Raw genomic sequence first — 17646 nt, 5'->3', positions numbered from 1 at the left:
CTCACTCACTCCAGGGGGAGGACTCCCAGCCACCCATGAGGTCCACAGGGAAGTAAGAACATGACCCTGGGGCACACTGGGGAAGGCTGATGTGGGGACACCTACAACAGCCACCAGGTGCTGACGGTGGCCATGAGCACAGGAAGGTGCCCTTAGAGTGGATGGAGCCAGGGGCTGAGCAGGCCGCTCTGAGGCCCAGGGCCAGCCTCCACTCACAAGGCTCTGGATTCTATCCCCAGCCCCAGAAAACAGGTAGGTTGGGGCAAATATGGACAGTCTGGGTGCCTTCCCCTGGTTTAGAAGATGTAGATACAGGGGATACACAGAGACATTCGTTCTTAAGGTTTGAATGATTTTGTTATTTTTTCCCTGAGTAGGGATCCATGAAGAATGAAATGAGCATCCAGAGTCACCAGGCACTCAGAACACCAGATAGCCAAGACTTTTTAAAAAAGAATCTCTCCGTGACATGTTGTGATTTAAATGCCTAACATACAGGAAACAAATACCATTTAATTTTTTTTTTTAAATTTTACAGTGTTTATTGTAATACAGTGGCTATTGTAAAACATTGGTGATTTTGGTCCATATCTTATCTTCTATTCAGTTTTAAAACAGTTTGCATTATTTACAAAAAAAATCATAATTTTTATGACTGCACATAATTAGTTTTTTTCCTGACTCTTGAAATATTATGGTTTCAAGTAACTAAAAAACATAAACATTGCATACTAAATGTAGTGATAAGTACATATTGAACACATTAAATTACCACAGTAATTAAAAAGTCCTGATCATTATGTCTTAAAATAAAAATTCGTTAATACAAAGTCATTCGAGCATCTCTGGGATTTCTCTGTTATCCACAATGAGCGTGTGAATAATCCCTTCTTTCCGTTTCCCGCTACTGACAGCCTTTATGTAGCAGTTGTGGCTCCCAACGCTGAAGTGTGTTTCAGTCCCATCATCTACAAACTCACCCTAGGACAACAAAAGAAGGATCAGTGTGCCAGAAATATTTCTCTTTGTCTACAGTATCAACAGCATCTAAAAGTACTAGTGGGACAATAGAACTATTTGCCTGCCTGGAGCACAGGTAGAGTCACACCTGAGGTCTCTGGGCTCCTGTGGGCCGTCCCTCACCTCTCACAGTGTCCTCTAACTCCTGCCTGAGCCCTCTCCTGTACCTGGATTATGGGTGACCTTTGCAGACCCCCAGGGTGGGCAAGGAGACCTGGGGACCCAGGTGGCACCTGAGCTGATCCTGCTGTGCACCCACCAGCACTCACCAGCAGGTCCTGGTCATGGGCAGACAGGGTGGGGAGTCTCACCCAGGACACAGGGTCAGGAGGTCCAGGCACTGACCTCACCTAGGGGCCACTGTGCCACCAGTAAGTACCCAGGATACTAGGGACCTGTCAGAATCTCAGGATAAACTAGTGAGTGCCCCCAGAACAGACTGGGGCCCCACCCCTGGACACTGTGCATCTGGCCCACCCCTGGACACTGCATCTAGCCCACCCCTGGACACTGTGCATCTGGCCCCCAGGATGTCTGGGTTACAGCAGAATTCACAGAGAAGGGAGAGAAGACTTGGCTTTAAATGGAGAATGTCCCCTGTCCCTCTCTGGGATGGGCTGACCCTCCTGGACACTAACCAGACTGAGCACAGAGGACATGGACCATCACATCCCAAAGCTTCCCCAGTGCCCCTTCCAGCCCTGTCAGGGCCATCCCTGGGCCAGGTGACCTGCCCAGTGGGAGGGGACTACACCAGATGTCACCCCCAGCCACCCAGGCTCTGGCCCCGTGGGAAGGACAGTGAACCCTCCATCTGAGTGAGGAGACACTGTTCTGGAAGGGGTCTGCCCCCAACCATCTCTGGGTACCCCTCCCCACCCAACAGCAGTGCAGCTCCATGCCCACCCCATGCTGGACCTGTGTCCAGGTCACACAAAGTGTCCCATGAGACCAGGGCTCCAGGGACCTCAGGGCATGAGGGCTGAGGGGACACTGTGCAGAGGGAGGGGCCTGGGGTCAAGTGGGGACAGGAGGCTGTGGACAGGATGGCAGCTGGGACAGGGTCCAGGACCTGGGGACCAACCTGATGGCTGAGCTGGGACTGGGGTGGGGGCCTGGGTGACGTCCTCCCTGCTCAGCACCAGCCTCAAGGCTTCACTGAGCTCAGACCACGTGGACTTTAGGTAGCGGCAGTGATAACGCCCAGCAGTGTCCTCACTCATGGAGGGGAACAGGAACCTGGCCTCTCGCTCAGAAGGTGAACTGTTCTTCTTACCCCAGATCTGGGGTCTTCCCTCCTTCTCCAGGCGAAACTCCTGAAACCCAGCAGGGCCCCGGCACACGATGGTCACGGGCCTCCCCTGGGGGATCTCAGAGCCTGGCTCAGCAGAGATGGAGGGTCTGGGTAGGGCCCCTGGGAGGAAGCAGACAGCGGCTCAGCGTCCACTGGGAGGAGTGGCTGAGCCACAGACTGAATTCAGGTGCACAGCCCAGGGTTCTTGGGCAGTTTACAGAGCTGTGCAGCTGCGGTCACTCTGTGGCTTCACAGTCATCCACCTCCCTGCCTCCCTCTCCCTGGGCTCAGCTTCTGTGTCTCCCTCCCTGTGTCCCTTTGCTCTGTCCCCTCACTCTGTCCTCCCTGTGTCCCCTCCCTGTTTCCCCTCCCTATGTCCCTATGCAGTGTCCCCTCCCTCTGTCCTCCCTGGGTCCCATCCCTGTGTCCCCTCCTGTGCCCATCCTCCTTGCTGTTGCAGCTGCTCTCCCACCTGGTGAGGAGGACCTGATCCCAGGTGCATCCTGCCTGGCTCAGGATCCCCAGGGAGCCTGGACATCCTGGCCCTGCTGTGTCTGTGCCCACCCCTCCCTGCCCTGGGCCAGGTCCAGTGGACTCTGCTGAGCCTCTGCCTCGGGTGTCCTCTACACTGTCCCCTCCTTCTCAGCCTGTTAGCACTTGCTGGCTGGTCACCTGCTGCACAGCAGGCCTCCTGCACATACCCCTCTGCCCACTGGAATGTCCCACCCTTGGGCCACCCCAGTCCATCTCCTCCCCTCATCTCCCTCAGTCCTGGTCCTTGTCTGTCCACTCAGAGCCCCTCTGTGTGTGGACAGGAGCAGGAGAGGCACAGACACAGGCTCCTGGGGAGGGAGGACGGGCAGGTGGAGACCCTGTCCAGGTCCACAGCTGTGACCCTGCACAAGTGTCCCTGGGCACATCGGAGCACAGAGGAGGTGACACAGTGCTCCCTGGGACGTGGGGCACCTGGCTGAGACCTAGGACAGGTGTCTAGCCCCTGCCCCACACACACGGCCCAGGGTGGGAGAAGCCCAGGTGCCTGTCACTCAGGACACTGCAGCCAGAGGTGGAGGGAGTCCAGGGGCCTCTTGGAGGGCAGCCACTGGCCTGCGTGGGGACTGTGGCTGGTAACAGTGTGGGCTGCACAACTGCTGAGGGGCAGGAACGGACGCTCTCCACCAACACAGGAAAGTGGGAGAGGCCAGGCCTGCTGACCCCACCTACCCACTCCCAGGTGGCCCATCAGAGCATCCTGCCACGTCCCCAGACACAGAGCCACCATGTCAGGGGAGAGTCCTGTGCTCAGCCCAGGAAACCACAGGAGACAGGCAGAGACACAGGGACTGATGAGGGCCACACTGGGGTTGCCCACGCGTGGGACACTGTTAAGGTCCCCAGGCTCCTGGATCCACATGCCCCTGTCCACAGCTGCCCTGGGAGGAGGCCCTGGGACCTGCACTCACCCTCCTGTGCGTGGATGGCCTGGCCCAGGCAGAGCCCTGGAAGAGAAGCCCAGTGAGAAGAGCGCCCCGGTTCCCCCAGAGCTGGGCCAGCAGGGCCTGGTGGAGCCTGGGCACTCAGCCTCCCTGCTCCCCAGGCCACCTGCTCCCAGGGTCAGGGTGGCCTTCTTCCTGCCCTGGGGTGGCTGCGAGACCTCCAGGTCCCCTTCCAAGAGCCTCTCTGCTGCCCAGTCCTTCCCAAGGCTGGGCCTGTCCCCAACCCAGGTGTCTGCCTCTAGGACCCAGTGCTCCTGGTCACACTGAGCCTGGGCAGAGGTGAGGGGCAGCCCTGGGGGAGGGCCCAGAGTCTGCTGGGTTTGCTGGGCTCAGGCCTGTGCAGGGAAGGGACCTGTTCATGCCCTGTCACCTCCACCCACCCAGTCCCCACCTTCCAGGACTCACCAAGGGCCAGGAGGGCAATGGAGCAGGGGGCCATGGCTCAGGCTCCTGCAGCCTCCCTATCTGGAGCTGGGCCCACAGGGGACACAGGGGACAGGATGTGCTGGCTGGGCCCCTCTGGGGTGTCGACATTATGCCCCACAGAAAGAGGAAGAGGTCGCTGCCTCCTTTCCTCTTCCCACAGTGACAGAGGGAGGCCTCGGCTGCTGGGACATTCTGACCTGTGCTCACATGTGCTGAGTGTCCCCTGACCTGGGCCTCACTGTCAATCTAGGGGACAAGGCAGAACACAGGCCCTGCTACAGACTGACTGGGTCCCACCAGCTCCGCAAAGAGCCACTGTCTGTCCTGGGAAAGACGTCAGACCCCGAAAGCTGGATGTCCTCATTCTCAGGGTGGGAACCGCACTCCTGCTGAGCCTCTAAGGGAGCATTTGCCAAAGTCCAAACAGGACATTAACACCTTGAGGGTGTCCCAGTGTAGATAAAGACTAGACCAAGGAGGAGCAGGCCAGAGTGGAAGGGACGGTCCCCAAGTGCCCTGAGCACAGCCCTGGCCTCACCTTGATGGAGGCGCAGACCTGAGCTGTGTCAGGGCCTTGGGGATCCCAGGGCAGGAAGGAAGCCCAGGGCTCAGCCTGGTGGAGGGTCAGGGAAGACCCCCCTTTGCTTACCAGGTTCCAGAAGCCCCTGCTGCATGGTAACAGTGAACTCAAGCTCTTGCAAACCTGCGTGGGCTGTGGAGTCCATGTGTGTAATATCCACCAGTGCCGTGTAGGAAGGCACCACAGTGGGGTTCATTTGACCTGTTCATAGTGCACACAGCAGTCTGCCCACGTCAATCCCCAGGGCTCCCTCCTCCCCCACCCCCTCCCCTGCCTTCCTTCACTCTACTGGACAGTCTTCTTTCTACTAAGTTAGTTTTAGTTGGTGCATTTCTGTTCCATATAAATTGATTTGCATCCAGGTCTGTTCACACTGCACACAGCATGACCCGGTCCACTGCCTCCCCAGGTCCTCCCTGTTGCCCTCCCTCCTTCCTGACCCTTGGTCCTCAACTCTGCTCGACTGGTCTCCCTCTAGTTTTGTGAGATCTCTTTTTTATTCCCTTTTTCTCTTTAGCTTTTGCAGAAAATGCCATAGTTTCCTTCTTCTTTTTGGCTGGGTAGAACTCCCTGTGTGTCTAAATCATATTGTCTTTAGTCATTTATCTGTTGACTGGTACCTGGGCTGGTTCCATAATTTGGCTATTGTGAATTCTGGTGCTATGCACATTGATGTGGCTCTACCTCTGTAGTATGCTAATTATAGGGTTGTTTTTATAAATACCAAGAAGTGGGGTCACTGGGTCATATGGTGGCTCTATTCCTAGTCTTTTGAGGAATCTCCATAGTGCTCTCCAAAGTGGTTGTGCCACTTTGCAGCCCCACCAAGAAGGTATTTACTGCTTGTCCTTTCTCCCCACATTCTTGGCAGTACTCATTGTTATTTGTATTCTTGAAGATTGCCCTTCTAACTAGTGTGGGATGGGGTCTTAGCACCATTTTGATTTGTATGTCTCTGATTGTTAGAGATGTGGAAACGATTTCCATATGATTGTTGGTCACTTGTAATTTTTCTTTTGAGAAATGTCTCTTTTTGTTATTTGGCCATTTATTGAGCATGTTATTAGTTTTTTTAGGTGTTATTTTTTTCAGTTCTTTATATATTCTTGTTATTAATTCCCTATTGGAAAAGAAGATGGCAAATATTTTGTCACATTCTGTTCACCAGATCTAGAAGTCTTCTGGTGGAGTGTTTTGTTTCTTTAAAAACAGCATTGTTATCAGTAATGAAAGATAGATGCACTCATTCTTCTTCTATTTGTATCCCTCTAATTTCGTTCTCTTGCCTGATTGCTCTGGCTACAGTTTCAAGAACTATAATGCACAGGTGTGGTGAGAATGGAGATCCTTTTTTTCTTTCTGATCTTAGAGGAAATTCGTTCAGATACTCTCTGCTCACTATGATCTTCTTTGGGGGTTTGGAATATATATCTTTTATTATATTAAGGGAAGATTCTTCATTTCCTAGTTTCTTCAGAGTCTTTTTTGTTTGTTTGTTATTTGCACTGCTGGTGATTGAACCTAGGGCTGTGCACATGCTAGCCGTGCCTCTCTCACTGAGTCCCATGCCCAGGCCTCTTCAGTGTTTTGAACGTAACCATGTGGCTGAATCTTGTCCAGGGCTTTTTCTGCATCTGTTGAGAGAATTGTGTGATTTTTTTCCCTTGGTTTTATTTGTGCTATAAATTTCATTTTCTGATTTGTGTATATTGAACCAACCTTGCATCCCTGGGGCGAATCTAACTTGACCATGGTATGCAGTCTTCTTAAAGTGTTTTGAATGTGGTTTACTATTATTTTTATTATGAAGTTTGGCATCTATGTTCATAAGGGATATTTCTGTAGTTTTGTTTTCTTCATGTGTCTTTATCTGGTTTTGTTATCAGGGTGATACTGACTTCAGAGAGTAAGTTTGGGAGTGCTCTCTGCCTCTCTATTTCATGGGATACTTTGAGGAATGTTGCATTGGTCTGTCTTTAATGGTCTGATAGAAACTCAGCAGAGCATCCATCAGGTATCGGGCTTTTCTTTCTCAGAAGGGTTTTGATTACTGCTTCACATGATATTAGTCTGTTTTCTATACCAACCTAGTTCATTTTTGTAGGTCAAATCTGTCTGGAAATATATCTGTACCTTCTATATGTTCCGATTTATTAGCGTATAGAGTTTTAAAATAACCCCAATGATCCTCTAGATTTAGCTGTGTCTGTAGTGATGTCTCCCTTTCCATCTTCAATGATGTTGATTTGGGTCTGCCCTCTCCTTCTTTTGGTCATTCTGGCTAATGGTTTGTGAAGCTTGTTCATCTTTATGAAGAACTGACTCTTTGTTCCATTGATGCTTTGAGTTTGTTAATTATCTATTTCATTAATTTTAGTTCAGTCCTTGATTATTTGCTGTCTCATACTGATTTGGGAATTAGTTTGTTTCTGTACTTCTAGGGCCATTTGATGTACAATTAGAGTTTTGTTTGTGATTTTCCAGGGTCTCCTTGTTGTTGTTGCTATTGTTACTACCGGGGACTGAACTCGGGCATGCCCCACTGAGCCACACCCCCAGCCTTATTTCCTATTTTATTTAGAGGCAGGGTCTCACTGAGTGGCTTTGTGCCTCCCTTTTGCTGATCGTGGGTTTGAACTCTCAATTCTCCTGTCTCAGCCTCCTGAGCCTCTAGGTTTATAGGTGTGTGCCCCTGCACCCCATGATCTTCCTGTTTTTTAATGTGGGCATTCATGCCATAACCTTCCCTCTAAGCCTCATCACCATAGTGTCCCCGAGATTGTCCTGAGCTGTACCACTGAGGAACAGTGACCGGGGGCCACGGGGTGCTCAGCCTCAGTGGGGCGTGAGGTCAGCCAGGGCCACACAGTGCTCTCATGAGAAGACAGTGCAGGGCCCAAGGGGTCCCCACTACCCCAGCTGCTCCGTCCTCTGCCCTCCTAATTCGTAGGAGCTCCTGATTCTGGGCCATTGCCACCAGCCAGAGCTTCAGAGAGATGATCTGCTGTGGAATTCCCTCTCAGGGTGCAGAAGGACCAACACCCAGCTGGGCTTAAAGGGCCCCTGTGACCTGTCCAGCCCTCAGGGACCCTTTGTCCTGTCCACAGGCCACACCATCCAGGTGACCCTGTGGGACCTCATCCAGGTGGGCATGGCTGGCGGGTCCTGTGCCCCCATCAGCTGCCAAGGTGGAAACTCAGGAAGGGGTGGCCCTGCTGCCCACATGAGCAGGACTTTGGAGAATGTGAGCACAGGAGGTGAGACTCCCTGAGGGAGGGGACAGCTAGCTGCAGCCACGTCCCGGGTGAGGTCGGCCTGGGGACTCCACAGGAGCCCCCTCTGCAGTGCTGCTCAGACATGGTGCAGGACAGAGAGGGCCTCAACCTGAGGAGGACACCCCTTTGGAAACCCTGTTCCCCTCATTGGGATTCTCAGAGAAAACCCTGACCCAGGCTGGTCCCCTGCAGCACACAGCTCTGCCAAAGGGAGGGCCTGGCTCCTGCTGGACCTTCTCCCTGCAGCCCCCACCTGGCCCTCGGCCTCTGTGATGGTCCCAGGCCCACCCCAGCCTCCTGTCCACCCAGTGCCCTGCTGGCTACCTGAAGGTGGCCCAGGATTTCCTCCCAAGGAAGGAGACACATTTTCTCTCTATTTTGTACCAAAGAATGAAAATGACACTTTCCACATGGCTCCTTTCTAATGTGACGGGCTGTGAGCGCTGCTCTTCAGGACGACGCTGTGAAGGGGTCATTTTTAAGCCCTCATACACTTGAAGCAATGAACACTGAACAGAAGATTAGAAAATAGACTCAGCCCTTCATCTTCCAGGACACAGGACCAGAGACCAAACCCTGGTCCAGACGAGATCTGAGGACCCAGGAGGAGAAAGGGTCTGGGCACCGTTTCCTTCTGAGTCCCCTCCCCAGTGTGGACAGCTGAAGGCTCTGCCCACCACCTGCCAGGTCCTCCCACAGCACATGGCCGAGAGGAGGAAGGGGGACACGGGCCATCACTGGGGACCAGGAAACCCTGGAGGGGACACAGGAGGCCTTGCCAGACCCAGCAGCTGCCCCGTCCCACCTCTGCCCCCTCTAGGGGATGATGCTGACCTCAGCCCAGGACGAGAAAGGGGGTGGGCAATGGCCACTGTGTGAGGCCTCACGCAGCTTCTCCCAAACCCCAGAGATGCCTGACCTGGCTCATGCTTCCCTCCTGGTGCTGGGTGGGGTCCAGGCCTCCCTCTGCCCCTCCCCAGCCCTCCCTAATGTAACCGTCCATGGAGAAAGTGAAGGAGCAACCCACACTGAGGCCTGTCCACTCTGGGAGAAACCAAGGTCATGGTGAAGACTCCTCTCAGACTCATTGCCATGTTAATGATGAATAAAAGTTGACCATGGTTGGGGTGGACAGTTTCCTGTGTTGGGATGTGACTCTGGTGTGACAGGAGCTCCACACTGAGCTCACGGACACCCCCACAGCACCACAGCTACCCTTCTCGTTTGTTCTTTCCGTGGTGAGAGCACTGAAGATCCACCCTCTGCCTATTACAAGTAGATGACATGGGTGTGTGCACAGCAGTCCCCAGGGCTGGGGTGGTGACTCAGGAGTTGCCACAACAGGGGACCCAGTGTGGTTCTGCAGGACGCAGGTCTTCTGGAGGTCAGTGCGTGCCTTGGTGACCACAGCTCACAGGGCCTTCAGGTTCCACTTGGTTCTCGAGGAGTGTCTTTGTCAGGGCGGGGGTGGACACGAGGACCTGGACACGGGGAGTGGTCACCCAGCTCCACCCAGTGGGACGGCAGCTGATCTCAGCCCTTCACACTGTATCTGCTGAGGGTTTGCTTGTTGTTGAGGCAGGACAATTGTGCTGCCCACACTGGCCTCCTGGACTCAAGACATCCCTGGGCTCCTGAGCCTCAGAGAAGCTGGGACCTCAGGAGCCCAAAGCCTCACTAGGCCCCACAGGGCTTTGAAGGGGGAGCTCCTCCCTCTCTGTGCTGTCCACGTCCTCCTCTGAGATAAGGGACTGTGGGAGGAGTCGGCCACTGGGCACCAGGAGCAGCAGGTTTGGTGGGAGGTGCAGTGCCCTCCACCCCTGTCACAATGGCCCCACCCAGGACCATGCCTGTGCCCACGGCCTTCTGCAGAGGGCTCATCCCTCCAGGCTTAGGGCCCCCTCAGCACTGAGCAGAGTTCGACTCTGCAGCGTCTCCAGAAGGAAACAGGGAACGCACCACCATGAAGCCCCTGTGACACGGAGAGAAACTGTTCAGAGCTGATGCCGACAAATAGGTACCATGGTCTCTGAGCTCTAGATGAACCTGAGTCTCTCTCAAAAATGACACAGCAATTCAACATCAAAACCTGAAAAGTACTGTGAGTTAGAAGAGGATGTTTTACTCATTTCAATTATAGTAGGAGACGGAGGAGATGATGGAAACAGTGAATCCTTAAAAGGTATTACAGACACCAGCCCAGCACAGGGGCCCAGGGCTTTAACTCCAGTGACTCTGGAGGCCAAGGCAGGAGAATGGCAAGTTGAAGGCCACCTGGGGAACTTAGGAACCTCATGAACCAACATAAAAACTAAACAGGACTGGACAGGACGTAGCTCATGGGACAGGCCTGCAGAGCACCCCCAGGGCCTGGGTCCACCTTCAGGGCCGCAAAGGAATCAGAACAAACAAACAAAAGATATCAAAGGAATGAGAGGACATGAAGGTCAAGAAGGCAGAGTCACTTGAACAGGGACGGGCTCCCAGGTTATGGGAAAGTGAAGGACCTGTGACAGTGAACGTCCAGGATGCAAAGCAGGTCAAGGACCCCCACCTCTGCTGACCTGGACACCTTGTGGGACACGTCAGGAGCAGGAGCACAGAGCACCCAGGGACCCGTTCATGCTCCATAGGAGCACCCTCATCACCTTGGGCTGTGGCAGGGAATCCATTGATCCCACAGACCAAGGGAGGTGCTGAGACATATTGAAATGTCTCCTTGGACGTAAGTGGCCACGTGGAGCCTGCAGTGTGCACACAGGGGCAGGCAGCAGGAGGGGGAGCGGGGCCTTGCAGGGCTGGGGTTGCACCCAGGCCTCCTCTGCAGCTGCCCACCCCCGGCCCTTGCTGGGGAGAGGAGCTGGTCACCTTGCTGTGGGGAGGACGCAGCAAACCTGCAGGGTGTGAGGGGCCTGTGACCACATCCTGCTCACTTTGCTCAGCTCCTGCATCCTGGCCCCAATGTGGCCCCCATTCACCCACCTCCTGTACCTGCTGTGCCCTGGAAGGGGAGGCAGCAGAGGACATGGTGGAAAGTCCCTCCTGAAGACACTGGGCCTCCAGAGCCCAGGCTGGAGGGGGGAGCCCTGGGAAGCTGAGGTCATGCACTGAGGAGCCCAGGGTGACCTGCCACGGCCAACACTAGGGACAGGCAGAGACCTGGGAGGGCACAGTCCACATGGGTTACCTCTGTGTGGTTGTCCCACAAGTGCTCCATCTGGAACACAAGATCTAGGGACACACGAGGATCCTCCCAGGCGCAGATTGTGGCTTTGGCAAAACACGAGGGTTTCTCCCAGGTAGGAGGTGTGGGGACAATGAGGGGACCTGGGATCCTCTGCACTGGGTCCTCTGGAAGCAAAGGAAAAGGACGCTGGACACTGATGCTCACACTCTCCTCTGAGACCTGCCTGGACACCTCCTTGGCCTCAGCCAGATCTGCAAAAGGCTGAGGTGTTCACGTTATGGGGTCTCCAGGGTGGGCTAGTCACCTGGTGAGCAGGGAAGCTCCAGTGCTGGACACAGGCACCAAATGGGGACCAGGCACTGCCTGAGGGTCTAAATCTGACAGGGTGGTGAGGTCAGGGTGCCCCTGGTGCAGTCAGAGGGACTGGCCAGCAGCAAGTGACATGGCATGGATGGGCAGCATTCAGGTCAGTGTATAAGGGCCTCAGGGTCAGGGGACCTCAGATCTCTGCTGAGATGTCCCAAAGGGGCAAAATTCCTCTGAGCCCTGCCTAGAGGAATCCAGATATGGGCCAAGAGGGGCTGCCCTATCCGGTGGGTGCTCAGCTCTGGGGACCGGCGGCCAGCAGCTGCCCCTGCTTACCACTTCCGTGCTGTCTGACCTGCAGGGCCTGCACTCTCCTCTCTGGACGCTGGAGTCTTCAGAGCAGGCGGCATGAGGTCCACCCTGCCTGTCCTCCTCTGCCTCGGTCAGTGTTGGTTGGAGGGAGGGACACAGGGTGGGTGGGGAGGGTCCCAGGTGCCTGTTCACAGGGAACGCTCTGGTCTTAGTCTCATATGGTACCAAATGGCTCCTGTGACCACAAGGGACAATAATCCTCCCCAACACTGAGATGCCAGCTCCTCACGGGGACCTCTCTTTCAGGGCTGAGTCTGCAACAGAGCCCCCGGGGGTCTTCAGGTGAGGGCCCTGCAGCCTCCCACGTCCTGCCCAGGCTCAGCCCCTGGGGTCTCGGGAGAGAAGGGAGCAGCCTGGGCCGAGGGTGGTGACAAGGTAGGGCAGTGGGACCTGGGGTAGGGACAGGCCAGGACCCAGCCTCTGGTTTCCTTGCAGGGACCCTCCCCAAGCCCAACCTGTGGGCAGAACCAGGCCCTGTCATTCCCCGTGGAAGGTCAGTGACCCTCTGGTGTCAGGGATCACAGGACGCCACATGGAACTGTCTCAGTAAGGAAAAACCCTGGAGCCCCACATGCAGAAGACCCTTACAGGGTCCAGGGAACAGGGCCATGTTCCCCATCCCCACCATGACTGCTCAGGATGCAGGAGGGTACCAATGCTACTATGAGAGCCCTGCTGGCTCCTCACAGCACAGTGACCTCCTGGAGCTGGTGGTGACAGGTGAGTGGACACTCAGGGGTCCGGCCCCGGCTCTGCCTCAGGAAAGGGGTCTTCTCCCAGGTGTCCCTCTCACAGCCCATTAATGGGGGAGGAGGGAGCCATGAACACCTGCCTCCTTCTCTCCTAGGATTCTACAGCAAACCCAGGCTCTCAGCCCTGCCCAGCCCTGTGGTGACCTCAGGAGGGAACGTGACCCTCCAGTGTGGCTCATGGAAGGAATTTGACTGCTTTATTTTGGTGAAGGAAGGAGAACACAACCTCACCTGGACCCTGGACTCACAGCAAAAACCCAGTGGGCAGTTCCAGGCCCAGTTCCCCGTGGGGCCTGTTAACCCCACCCACAGGTGGACATTCACATGTTACGGCTATTTCAGGAGCAAACCCCAGGTGTGGTCAATTCCCAGTGACCCCTTGGACCTTCTGGTCTCAGGTGAGGAATTCCCATCCTTCACTTCAATATTTGGTGAGGCTGCGACCTTGTGGGCAGAGACCCAGGGTGTGAGAGGGTGACCTGCAGGGAGGACAGGGGGAGACAGGGGGTTGGCAGGGTCCAGCCCTCAGCCCAGGCTCCTCTTCCTCCAGGGGTGTCCAGGAAGCCCTCCCTCCTGACCCAGCAGGGCCCTGTCCTGGCCCCTAGAGAGACCCTGACCCTCCAGTGTCACTCAGACGTCACCTATGACAGATTCGCTCTGTCCAAGGAGGGGACACAGGACCTCCCCCAACGCCCTGCCCAGCAGCCCCAGGCTGGGCTCTCTCAGGCCGACTTCCTGCTGGGCCCTGTGAGCAGCTCCCACGGGGGTCAGTACAGGTGCTACGGTGGACACAGCCTCTCCTCTGAGTGGTCAGCCCCCAGTGACCCCTGGACATCCTGGTCTCAGGTGAGGAGCCCAGGGGTGCAGTCAGGGACCCAGCCTCTGCACAGCCCTGTTGGGGAGCCCCAGGAGGTGATGGCCAGGGTGGGGTGGGGTCTCAGGAGGGAGAGAGACAGGGAGGGGCAGAGAGGACAGAGACAGGGGACACAGGGACAGGAAGGATCAGAGACAATGAGACAGACAGAGAGCACAGGGTCCTCAGAGAGAGGCCTGGGGAGGTCTCAGCTCAGAACAAGCTGGGGCCACCCTCACCCTCCTTCCTCTCTCCAGGACAGCTCCCTGTCACACCCTCCCTCTCAGTGCAGCCTGGTCCCACAGTGTCCTCAGGGGAGAACGTGGCCCTGCTGTGTCAGTCACAGATCAAGATGGACACTTTCCTCCTGTGCAAGGAGGGGGCAGCTGATCCCCCCCTGCGTCTGAGAGCAGAGTCCCGAGCCCCATGGTACCAGGCAGAGTTCTCCATGAGAGCTGTGACCCCAGCCCTCGGGGGGACCTACAGGTGCTATGGCTCTCACAGCTCATCCCCCTACCTGCTGTCACGGCCCAGTGCCCCCCTGGACCTGGTGGTCTCAGGTGAGTGACCCTGACCCCATCCTCTGTGAGCTCAAGGATTCCCTCAGGGCCCTGCCCAGGACAGCTCTGGGTGGGATGGGAGTGAGGGGCCTAGGGAGGGTCGGCCAGCGGGACTCACCCCTCAGAGAGGAGGGGCCAACAGGGTCCTCCAGCCTGTGCACCCACCCACCACTGGAATCAGGAAGGTGCAGGTGGGCACAGGAGGGTCCTGGGGAGGCCAGGCAGGTGTAGGAGGATGGGCAGAGACAGTCCCCAGGGGCAGCCTGCACCCCTCACCCTCCTGTTCTCCTCATTCCCAGGACCCTCTGGGGGACCTGACCCTACCATCCCCAAGGCTGGTCCCTGAGTCCGCATACCTCACAGGGACCCAGGACTCCCCACCCCACTCTGACCTAGCTCTTCTGACTGTCCCACTGGATCTCTGCTTCCTCTTCAAAGTTTTCAGAGGACAAGATTCAGGGGTGTAGAGGGTCAGGAAACTGGGCCCCAGAGCTCAGGGCTGGGAGGCATGAGGGGGAGGTCCAGGCAGAGGTGACCCTGGGCCCAGGCTGGGGAGGAGCAGCCAGCTGATGTGGGGGGCAGACAGCCCAGCCCTCACCTCCCACCCACCCCAGGAGGCCCTGAGAAACAGCCCCCCACCCCCACAGACCCAGGACCCCAGAGTGGTGAGTGAGGGGCTCTGGTGGGAGGTGGGTCCAGGGCAGGGCTGATCTGAGGGGGGCAGCCCCCTCTGGAGATGCTGACGGGGACCAGCCCCTCCCCTCTGGGCCTCAGTTTCTTCCAGGGCAGAGGAGAGGCCTGGCCCTGACCTTCAAGTGCCTCTCAGGCTGACCTTGGCTGTGCCCTGCTGGGAGAGGGCCCTCCAGGGAAGCCTCCAGAACCTGAATCTGCAGGGCCCTGTCCCCTCTGTGCAGTGACAGTGACACTGAGCAGGGGAGGGCTCAGGGCCATCGGGGTGTCAGGCTCCTTCCCTCCAGCTCAGGGCTGAGCTCTGGTGGAGAGAAGGAGACTAGGAGTCAGACCCCCCCAGTTCAGGCCCCGCTCTGCTGCTTCCTGCTGGGGACCTGGGTGAGCCTCAGTGTCCTCATACCTTGGTGGGTGGATGGGTGGTGGTGCCTGTCACATGATTGACAGTTGCAGGTGTCATGCAGTTGCTCTGGGCTCAGCTGAACTTTGCTCCAATGTGACTCAGACACAGTCCTGACCTCCCAGAGCACAGAGAGGGTGAAGGACCAGGGAGAGGAGCAGAGGGGACCCTGAGGACCAGGAAGGGCTCAGAGGGGCTCAGAGAGTCCTGTGGTGAGAATGAGGCGAGGAGGTGGGTCCCAGGCAGGACGGGGCTCCTCAGGTCACAGGTCCCCTCCTCTACTTGGTTCTCAGGAGCCACTGAGACCATCAGACCAGTGCAGAACAGCTCAGACCCCAGCTCAGGGGAGTCGGGAGGATTCTCAGCTATGGGACTGGACTCTGAGGGTCACGTCCTGGCCAGGGGAGGTGGCTGCCCTGGGTGGACGTGTGGGGATCCTGGCCTTCCTGACCTCTGACCTCTGTGTCCATTTCCCAGCCTCACCTCCCCAGGATTACACAGTGCAGAACCTCATCCGGATGGGCGTGGCCGGCCTGGTCCTGCTGGTCCTCGGGATCCTGCTGTTTCAGGCTCAGGACAGCCAGAGAGGGACCCGAGATGCAGCCAGGAGGTGAACAGGAGAGAACAGGGCACACTCAGAGTGCAGAGCTGGTGATGAAGGACCCTCAGGAGTCTGAAGGCCACCTGGACAGGTGGGGCCGCACCTGAGAGTGTCCTGGCAGCAGAGGTGACTGGGTGCAGGACCAGCTGGGTGCTGGCTGCAGAGCCTTCCCCACCATGCTGTGCACACCCAGGGCTGGCCCACCACTCTCTGCAGCCCTCCACACACCAGTCCCCACTGGGAGCTGTCCGTGATGCTGTGTCCACAGTGCAAGGGGCACTGGTCCTGTGGACATGACTGTGAGAAAGTCACATTAAAACCCTGAGAGTCCTGCTGTGTGTTTGCTCTTACTGTCCATGTCCCTTCCTCCCACCCTCCACATGCTGAGGCAGCACCACATCACCAGGTCTTGGTGCTAAATTCAAACATCTCTGTTTACTGCTGGAGGGTAGAGAAGCATCAACCCCCAATGTCACCTAGAGTCACCTCCTGACATGGCTCCCTGGGTCCTGCAGGGTTTCTCTCTTCATGGAATCACTAGGTCGTGTGCATTGCCCATGGTGACAGAAACAGAGCTATTTCAATGAAGGGACTTGAGAGTCCACTGATAGTTCAGAGACTATCAATGAAGGTAAGGCACCAGCCAGGCCTTGCCTTCACTGGTAGTGCATGTGGTTGATGGCATGCACTTTTCTGCCCCAGGACCTTGGCTTAGCATTTCAAGGCAGGTGGGCTGCAGGCAGAGCCCCTCAGCGTGGGCATGAGCAGCCGCTCTCTCCCTCCACCTTGAGGGGAACTCCCAGGGCAGAGCGTGGGGTGGGTGCTCTTTGCTCTCCTCCTTCTCTGTCCCGGCCCTGGTCCTGCCCACCTGGTCTCTGCGTGGTCCTGCAGACCTGTGTCCGTCCCTCTGCAGGTGGGCTGGTGGCCACGTCACCCTGGATTCCTGCACCTGAGCTCAGGTGCTAAGTGGCTCTCCTGCCTGGTCCTGGGCGGCGTCTCTGAGGTCCTGAGTCTGGGGTCTCTGTCTTATGGTAACTGGGGACCCTTGTCATTGTCCTCCCACTGGGTCTCTGTGTCCCCTTTCTCCTCCTGGTGCTCCAGGTGCAGAGGTGAGCCCTGTGTCCCTTGGTCCTGAGGCTCTGACCTTGCAGTCCTGGTTCTTTTCCAGTCTTGAGGTTTCCCTGCTGCAACCTCCAGCTGAGAGCTGCCCTCCTGGTGCCATCCCGAGCGCCCCTGAGGCCCTCCCCGTGTCCTGCCAGCCCTTCCGGCCTCTGGTGGCCCTCTAAGTCTCTTCCTGGGACGCCCGTCTGTCCTGAGAGCTGCTCCCTGTCAGCAGAGCCCCGGGTATCTCTGTGACTGTTTTAGATTCCTGTTCTCTCCACTCCCGCCTCCCTGCCTGTGGGCTCCCAGGGTGGCCCTGTATTTCCAGCTGTGTTCTCCCCCTGGGGACACCTGGGGTCCACTTCCTGACCACTAGACCTGTGCTGGATAGGGTCCGCCCTAAGAGACCCTGGAGAGGTGGGAGAGGAGCTGCAGCCCTCAGGGTCCTACCACCCTTCCGCCCCAGGTGCCCCTGGCCAGGGTTTCACCCTATTTGTTGCAGAGGGTTAAGACGCCAGGGGAGCGTGGCCTGCGGGCTCTGCAGCAGGGGCTGTCCCTAACACTGGACATGTGCATACTTCTGAGGAAGCCCAGGTGCCTGCTGTGGCCTGGCCCTGCCCGCCTCCTGCAGGCCTTGGGCTCCTCCTGTCCTGCTGTTGCAGAAGACAAGCTGGTGGCCCTGGGCTCCTCCTGCAGCCCCCAGGGTGCACCTGGAGCCATCTCCTCTGGCCCAGTC

General features: G+C 56.9%; 1 pseudogene; it reads left to right on the top strand.

Moving 5' to 3' along the window:
* Positions 1-2364: 2364 nt before the first annotated feature.
* On the top strand, positions 2365-16064 carry LOC144250451 (leukocyte immunoglobulin-like receptor subfamily A member 6; annotated as a pseudogene).
* Positions 16065-17646: the final 1582 nt, after the last annotated feature.

This window comes from Urocitellus parryii, chromosome 15 (genome assembly GCF_045843805.1).
Source record: "Urocitellus parryii isolate mUroPar1 chromosome 15, mUroPar1.hap1, whole genome shotgun sequence".
Lineage (NCBI taxonomy): Eukaryota > Metazoa > Chordata > Mammalia > Rodentia > Sciuridae > Urocitellus > Urocitellus parryii.
This window is presented reverse-complemented; position numbering and strand designations above follow the sequence as displayed.